This window comes from Peromyscus eremicus, chromosome X (genome assembly GCF_949786415.1).
Source record: "Peromyscus eremicus chromosome X, PerEre_H2_v1, whole genome shotgun sequence".
Taxonomy (NCBI): Eukaryota; Metazoa; Chordata; class Mammalia; order Rodentia; family Cricetidae; genus Peromyscus; species Peromyscus eremicus.
The window spans coordinates 56,537,155-56,546,302 of NC_081439.1; positions in this window are offsets into that span (position 1 = coordinate 56,537,155).

Genomic DNA, 9,148 nt, shown 5'->3' on the forward strand with positions numbered 1-9,148 from the left:
GTGGGTAAGTTGGCAGAATCAGCGGAACAGAAATCATGTCCCAATTACTATGTGCCTGGCAATTTTCTAAGCACTCAGATAAATCTTTACATCCCTTTCAAGATATCTCCTAGGTTTGGGTAACTACTTAGGGTAAGGGAGTGAATGAATGCAGACTTGGCCCATGCCCCCAGCAGATTAAATGGAGGCAGTCCACACCCCAAGGTTGTGTTTAACATGTTTCAAAAGCAAGCATGACTACATAACACCCAGTTCTAGAATATTTCCTGGATTTGGATACACATTTGTGAATTGAAAGCAGGCATATGTGTTATTTGAGGTTACATATAAGCGTACAGAAGAATATGCTTTCAAGGTCCAGAATGGACACACAAGGAAGGCCTTGCAGGGGTGATGAGGTAACAATGTTGTCATAATTTTCCTGAGGTTGTCTGAGGTTGTCTGTGCCCAGTTTTCCCCAGCTGAAATTGGGGAGTAGTTCCTTCCTTAGTTTCCAGAATGTTCTAGAGTGCTAGAATTTCCTTTGCTTTCCATTGAATTATTCCAGTTTTCAAATTGCCCCCATGGGAAATAGAGCCAAGTTCCTACAATTCTCTCTGGTCTTAAGCGTTTATCAATCTCCCGATCCAAAGAGCTTGCTTCATAAGCATTTTGTTAAAAGCATTCTTTACTCATTCTATACTGTTGGCTTATGACCATTAGCTTTATGGGAAACAGGCTTCTAACTCTTGTCTGAACACAGCTTATCTCACATGCCTGTGTCTGTGTAAGGCATCTCCAGCTGTCTGTCTTGTGTGGAAGAACTCCAGACTTCAGCACTTGGGGCCATGTTTAAGGGGAAATCACCAGTAAAGCACAAAAATGGGAAATACATGACACTAAGTAAAAGATACTTGATTGCAGCTTAAAAGGGAAAAAGAGTCTGCAATTGAGAGCACACTTAGCCTTTGAGTGACTTTAATTTTTAATCCCATTTGCACATGGTCACTAATGGCCCTAAAAGTGCACCTGTATTAACATTGGGGTTGAAATAAAGTTTAGTAAATAGTTGAATTAGCAACCATGGAATCAGTGTGTTACGGTGATTTAATCTCAATCTGTATGCCATTCTATGCCTTTGGTTTGTTTCTTAAACATCTATTTTTATTTGGTGTGTATGTATGTGTGCCTGCATGTATATTGTACACTACATGTGTCTGGTACCTAAGAAGACCAGAAGAGCCGGGCGGCGGTGGCGCACGCCTTTAATCCCAGCACTCGGGAGGCAGAGCCAGGCGGATCTCTGTGAGTTCGAGGCCAGCCTGGGCTACCAAGTGAGTTCTAGGAAAGGCACAAAGCTACACAGAGAAACCCTGTCTCGAAAAACCAAAAAAAAAAAAAAAAAAAAGAAGACCAGAAGAGGGGATGGATCTCCTGGAACTGGATCAGGAGATGACTACTGTGGTAAAGAAAGTTGAGGCCTGGTGGTTGTGGCACACACCTTTAATCCTAGCACTTGGGAAGCAGAGGCAGGCAGATCTCTGTGAGTTTGAGGCCAGCCTGGTCTACAGAGCTAGTTCCAGGCCAGCCAGGGATACACAGAGAAACCCTGTCTCAAAGAAGAAGAAGAAGAAGAAGAAGAAGAAGAAGAAGAAGAAGAAGAAGAAGAAGAAGAAGAAGAAGAAGAAGAAGAAGAAAGAAAGAAAGAAAGAAGGATACTTGAATCCTCTGTAAGAGCAACAAGTGCTCTTAGCTGCTGAGCCATCTCTCCAGCCTCCCCACCCTCATTTTTTTTTTTTAAAAAAAAAGATGGGATCTGTGTTGCTGCATAGCCAGGGGAGGTGTTGGGCTCATGGTCCTCCTGCTTTCGCCTCCCATGTGCTGGGACTATAGGTAAGCAACCATGCCAGCATGCACTCTGCTGCTGAAGGCATTTTGGTTGTTTCCAGTCAGGAGATATTACACCTAGGAGGTGCCACATGTGTTTTGGGGCGTGTTTCATGGTATCCTCGGCAGAGCTCTACATCTTTTGAAACCCTTATCCCTAAGGGTAACCTCCTAGATTTGTTGGCCCTGGCCCTGAACAGCCTTGTCATCTGACTCCTATGAGCCATACAAGCATTCTGTTTTGTGGGGTAGAATGGCTGGGAAGCTATGTTTACATCTTAGGAGTGTGACTGTTGACTTTAAGACAGGCCCATGTCTAAAGTTCTCAGGTTTTCTCCAAGTGACTGTCCTTATCTACACTCCTGCAAGGGTGGGCCACTGTCTCAGCTTTCCTGCAGCCTAATCAATATGTATTGCTATGCCACCACAGCATTTTGGCCTCTGGTGAATGTCAATTATGCATCTCATTTTGCTGTTGTTTTTACACTGAGTCACTGAGAAACTCAGTCTAGCCTCGAACTCTTGACCACCCTGCCTTTGCCTCCTGAGCGCTGGGATTGGGTTGGGGTTGCTCCCAGTACTGTCTTGGTTTTATTTTTAGCTTTAGTTTTTTGCTGTCTCACCATGTAGCCCTGGCTGGCCTGGAACTTGCTATAGAGACCAGACTGGCCTCAAACTGAGTCATCTGCCTTTTGCTGCCCTCCAAGTGCTGCTTTTAAAGGCATGTGCCACCACACCTGGCCTGGATTTGAATGTAGAATTCCTTGATTAGTAGGAAGGTTGAGATAGTTTATGGACACATTGGCCTTTGGGAGTTTTTTCTCTGTAATGTGTCTTGTGCCTATTTGCTGTCCTCTGTGCATTTCCCTCTTGGTTGTGTACTTGTTTATGTGTGGGAATTCTTCCTGTATTCTAGACTTCAATTCTTTGATAATTTCCTATGATATAAATATCCTCTTGTGTGTAATTTGTCTTATTCTATTTAGTGTGTTGTTTTTGTTTTTGTTTTTGTTTTTCCAGACAGGGTCTCTCTGTATAGCCCTGGATGTCCTGGAACTCACTCTGTAGACCAGGCTGGCCTCGAACTCACAAAGATATGCTTGCCTCTGCCTCCTGAGTGTTGGGATTAAAGGCATGTGCCACCACTGCCTAGCCTGACAGATTTTATCTGTGGAGTAGAAATTTGGGGGGACTGACCCACCTTGACTTTGCAGTATGGGGCAATCGGTCCTCTGTTGTTTCACTTATTCACAGTCTGGACAGGATCTCAGCTTCTCGCTGCATGGCCGGCCTCGCCATAAGCTTCTGGGTGGACATTCTTCTGCAGCCATCTATCTTCCTGGAGGAGACACAGGACGCTGCCAGAAGCTAACATGTCTCTCTGTCATAAAAAGGCTTTTATATTAAATGCCATATTCTCAGATCTCTATAGGTGTTTGAGGACTGGCGGAACAAAATATGTTAGATGTATTTATAACTTTGAGAGCATATATAGGACTTAAATCTGAATATACAGGTTTCCCGGTTAGTTACAGCTTAATGAAGTTAGCAAGGACAGGGAGGTTCACATTCTTAAGCCTGAATAGACCTTGAGTAAGGAGAGACATCCTTTAAGCTGTTGGCAGTGATATCTGAATCCATTACCATTTTCAAGGTCCTGTAGCTGTAGTTCTGATCTTTGAGTACCGTCAGGTTATAAACCTGAATGACTTATATAGAAATAATTATTTCTTAAGCTGTCTCCTGAGAAGGCAAAGAAAAGTGACAGGGAAAGATCCCAAGGCTGAAGGAGAAGAGGAAAAAAGGGGCTTGTGAGTCAGGGTGCAGCTCAACTCTGAGAAAAGGACCCTCCGAGAAAAGGAAAAGGACCCTTTTGGTGGACTCTATGCCAGGGTTTCAATCCCTAACTTAGCCCTCCAGCCCGTCCTGGGAACAGGGAGCACAGGATGACATATTCTCCATAGCTGCTTCAAGCTGAAACAGGGCACAGGTGGTCAGTAGGACTCTGGCTAGTTAAAGATAAGGGGGGAACCCAGGCATGTGGTCATCTGACCTGGCTGTAGAGTCAGGGAACAATTGTGTTTGGCTGGGCTGGTCCACATCACACAGACAAGAACCTCTGCTGGCATCCATAGCAGGGAAAGCGCTGCAGGTTGTGGTCCACACTGCTGCTCCAATGTTTCTGACAGTGGGCTGAGATATAGACTAGAGATGGGAGTTAAAATTCATGAATTTATTTGGAGCCTTTTGGCCCATGGTCTTAATAATTGGGAAGAGCAGGAGTCCCAAGACCAGGAGAGAGAGAGAAAAAAATACCATCCTTAGAAATAGACAAGTGAGGAAAAAATAAAGGTTTAGATAAATTAATATTATCAATCAGTACTGAAATCCAAATCATGGAAAAGCAGATAATGAGTAACCAAGAAAAATTTAAAATACTGAGCTTGTGATCCAAAGTGTATCAGAATTGTATTAGTGCTAAGATATGAAATTTAAAATCGTATTATAATGATACCGCCTGCACATGGTTCCACTGATGCCCGGGAAGGGAGCGCAAACGTCTCTGGGCCCCACCCACATGAGCGGCTTCAGAGGAAAGAGCAGGCTGAGACTGGTCTTCCACCCAACCCAGAGCCTGAGAGAGGCAGCTGGGGAATGCCAGGCCAATGCTGGAGGACTTTTCCTCAGCCTGTAAAACAGTGGTGAAACAATGCACAGTGGGAGGCAATTCCCTAACCTCCCTCCATACTGACAGCCTGAGTGCTGGATGCCCTGCCCATGCTGCCCTTAGTAAAGATGGCAGTGAGGTCATATGACCTGCCTGGTTTGACCTTAGCCAAGATGGCAGCTAGACCATGTGGTTGCCCTTATTTAAGATGCTGCTTTGATCACATGATTGCCTTTATTTAAGATCGAACCGCCTGCTCACCTGATCACCCTTATCAAATATCACGCCTGACCACATGTTTATGTGGGGTTTTTTTCTTTATAAAATAAACTGAGCCGGGCGGTGGTGGCGCACGCCTTTAATCCCAGCACTCGGGAGGCAGAGCCAGGCGGATCTCTGTGAGTTCGAGGCCAGCCTGGGCTACCAAGTGAGTCCCAGGAAAGGTGCAAAGCTACACAGAGAAACCCTGTCTCAAAAAAACCAAAAATAAAATAAAATAAAATAAAATAAACTGAAAAGATAAGGAACATATAAAGTGAGGCATTTGAAAATCAGTCAGAAAGAAATATCAATCATACATTTCCATTTGCACATAGGAAATAGACTTGTTAAAGAAAGAGGGAGAAAGGTTTTTCTGGGAAACTTTTACAGTTAATGAATTGGAGCTCGGAGATGGTGTTGTGGAGAAGACTGGGAAATGGAGTAGCAGTGCAGCTGGGAAGGAGAGAGGGACCTAAGAAAAGAAAGGTTGAAAGCAGGGTACCCCCTTCCATCTATCAGGTCACTGGCAGAAGTAAAACACCAGGCTACGGAGTGCTGGTGAGCAGCCATTTTGATTGGTATATGGGACCAAGTCTGACTGCAAAGGTGGATAAGTTAGGCACTTATGGAGGTGGTGGTGGTGGGGACCCCCAAGGGTATCCTGTGTGTGCAGGGAAACATGTTGGGCAGATGCAGTGGTGGGCTGGGCAGAAGCATGCCATGCGGGCATGGCAGTGGTGGCAGCAGCCAGTAATTCACAACCTAGATGCTGCATCCATGTGGAGAGTTTATTATAACAGAGAGATGAAGGAAAGAGATGATAGGAAAGAGAGAGAGACAGAGAGAAAGAGAAGAAGAGAGGGAGAGAAAAAGGGTGTGCACCTTGTGAGAGGAAAAAGTGGAAGAGAGAGAGAGAGAGAGAGAGAGAGAGAGAGAGAGAGAGAGAGAGAGAGAGAAGAGAAGAGAAGAGAAAGGAAGGGGAGGAGTTTTTCCTTAGAGTGAGGCTTTTGCATCAGGACCAAGGGCAGGCGGCGCCAAGGGGGTGGGATTTCGAGGGGTGGGCCAGAATACAATAAGATCTCTCTATGTAGCTCTGGCTGTCCTGGAACTGTGTAAACGGGGTTGGCTTCGAACTCACAGCTATCCACCTGTCTCTGCCTCTCAAGTGCTGGGATTAATGATGTGCACGACCGTACCTGGTTTTTATGAGAATTTTATGCTTGAGTACTGAATTTCCATCATTTCCACCCCTCCCTCTCTTTTCCAGTTCCTTCTGTGTTCCTTCACTCCCTTTGAAACTCATGACTTCTTTTTGAATTGTTACTGTTACATAATACTGGATACATTGCTCATATGCATGTGTTTGGGGCTGACAGTTTGGGGTTGGAGTCTTTTTCAGAATCTATTCCTAATTGCTCCTTCATATCCCATATTGTTTGCCTTAATTCATTCAGCGATTTATTTGTCTCCTTTTTAATTCACTGATGCTTTTAAGTCAGTCTTTGAATCCTTTGTCTAGCATTTCATCCACTTCAGTATCTTTGGATTCAATTACTGGAATCAGAAACCCTTGAAGGAGTCATATTGGCTTTGTTTCTGCGTTGAGCTCTCTGTGTGTGTGATGGAATGCAAGTCTCCTCCACGTTCATGCATCTTCCTAATGAGCAGCTTCCTCTTAGGGGCTTGATCATGAAGACTGCTCGAAAAGGAGAAATGAAACGACAGCACCCACAAGGATAGCACCCGAACAAACCAGCAGTCCAGCCACGGTGCTGCACGGCTGCACTCCTACTGCTTGGGAGACTGAGGCAGGAGAGGACAAGGTTCAGGTTCCTGTGGGTTACGTAGCAAGACCCTATTTCAAAAACTAAAACAATAATTATAAAAGGGTTAAGGACGTAGTTCAGTGGAGAAACAATTTGCTTAGCAGTCACAAGCCTTGGGTTTGATCTTCAGTATTACAAAACAGAACCGATAAAATAAAATACCCCCCTCAAAAAAAAACTTAGTTAAAAACAACTGCACCACCAATAGCAATTGAAAAGGAAGGGGAAATCACATAGATCAAACTTAAAGGCTAAAACTGATGAGGGTAAGTGAATAATAAAGAATAGAAAAGGGAGCAGGAAAGGAAAGAAGAAGCTAGGTTTTAAAAAAATGGAAAAATGTAGAAGAAAGAAGTAAAAGAATCCAATTAAAGAATAAAATAAGTAAATAAAATTAGATACCTAGAGAAAATAGGGAGAAAGAAAAAAAAGAAAAGAGAATACTGATTCTAAAATTTGTCCTTGCTGAGACACTCAGGCTGGAAGTCTCTCTCCAGGTCTTCTGTTGGAAATCTCCAGAAGGGAGGCTCAGGGCTTGGTGGGGTCAGTGGATCAAAGCTGAGCATTTTGTAATTAGTCTCTACTCCTGTTAAATAGGTTGGTGCTGTTCTAGTCTGAGCCCTGCTTCACTTTACCCACTAGTTCTGTTAAGTGTGACTTGTCTGTGGCAGAGTAGATTTGTTCTAGTAGGTATGCATGCGTGTACAAATCTAGGGATCACTGGATAATCTCAAGTTTCATCCCTCAGATGCTATTGCCATATCTATTTTTTGAGATAGAGTCTGTCACTGGTCTGTGACTTGTCAACTAGGCTAAGCCAGCCGACCAGTGAGTTCCAGGGATCCTTTTCTTTCCACTTCCTCAGTGCTGGAATTACATGCATGGAATTCCATACAGGCCTTTTTTCTCTTTAGCTTTTTTTTTTTTTTCCGTTGAGACAGGGTCTCAATGTGCAACCCTGACTGTCCTGGAACTATGTAGACCAGGACAGTCTTGAACTCACAGAAATCCACCTGCCTTTGCCTCCCAAGTGCTAGGATTATATAGGCATGCATCATGCCTGGCTTTTGTTTGTTTTTTGACATGGACTCAGCTTGTCCTGCTTGGAAGGGAAGTGCTTTACCAACTGAACTATCTCTCCAGAAACTTTTATATATGCACCTAGAGCCACCAGTGGCCTCCACAAAATCAGTTAGTGTGGTATAGGTGGGATGGACGCTCCAAAGTTCCAAAAAACACTGTAGAGGGCCAATAAAGTTTGGATCCCCAATAAGGCCCCCACTCTGTACCCAGAGCAAATGTCTAAGTGGCGATGTGGTTTAAATGTGAAATGTCCCTCATAGGCTCACGTGTTTGAACACTTAGTCCCCAGGTGGTAGCACTGCTTGGGAAAGTCATAGAACCTTTAGGAGGCGGAGCATGAGGAAGTGTGTCACTAGGGGTGGGCCTTGGGGTTTCAGGGCCCAGCTCCACTTCCTGCTCACTCTCTACTTCCTGACTGCGATGTACTTCACAGCCTGCCACCTCCACCGCTTAAAGTTCTCAGTTTGTGACAGACTCCTCCTTCCCCATGACTGCTTCTCCTCCAATCATTCTCCTGTTCAGCACTTACAACAGAGTTTCTCTTGGATTGTGATTGATCTGTTGTCTGAGTTCTAAAGTAGTTTAGTTCTTAACAAGAGAACTCTTCTCAAGATAGCTCTTGGTTATAGCACTCAGAGATGGTGGGCAATACAATAGATTTCTACTCCAAAGCTAGCTTATTATGCAAGAGGATAGATTAAATGTGGAAGTAAAGACAGATTTTCCATGAAACACTAACTCAAAGCAGCCATAACCAAAAGCAGCCATAGCAATATTTGAGAAGATAGATGTGGTAGTTTGAAAGAAAATGTCCCCTAAAGGGAGTGACACTATTAGGAGGTGTGGCTTGTTGGAGTAGGTGTAGTCTTGTTGGAGGAAGTGTGTCACTGTGGAGGTGGGTTTTGAGGTCTCATATATACTCAAGCCACACTCAGTGACTCACACCACTTCTTGTTTCCTTTGCAAGATGGAGGACTCTCAGCTCCAGCACCATGTCTGCCTGCATGCTGCCTTGCTTCCCACCATGACGATAATGGACTAAACCTCTGAACTGTAAGAGAGCCACCACAATTAAATGTTTTCCTTAGTAAGAGTTGCCATAGTCATGTTATCTCTTTACAGCATTAGAAACTGTAACTAAGACAGTAGACTTTACAAATATTGCATGGGATTGAAACAAAAAGAATATTACAAAGACTTAAAGAAAGTTCACCAAGAAAACATTAAAATTCAAAATTAGTGTGAACTTAACAATAGAGCTTCAAAATGCTTAAAGCCATGCCTTTGATAAAATTTCCATACAAGATTTAGCACTTATAAAAACCATGGGTTTCTCCTGTGGATAAAACTGTAAGTTATTGTTATTGGGGCTGCCTGTACTTCCTGGTCTTATCTTGTTGTATAGGGTTGAGTTTTGCTTGTCGAACCCCTGAGTCTGGGATGT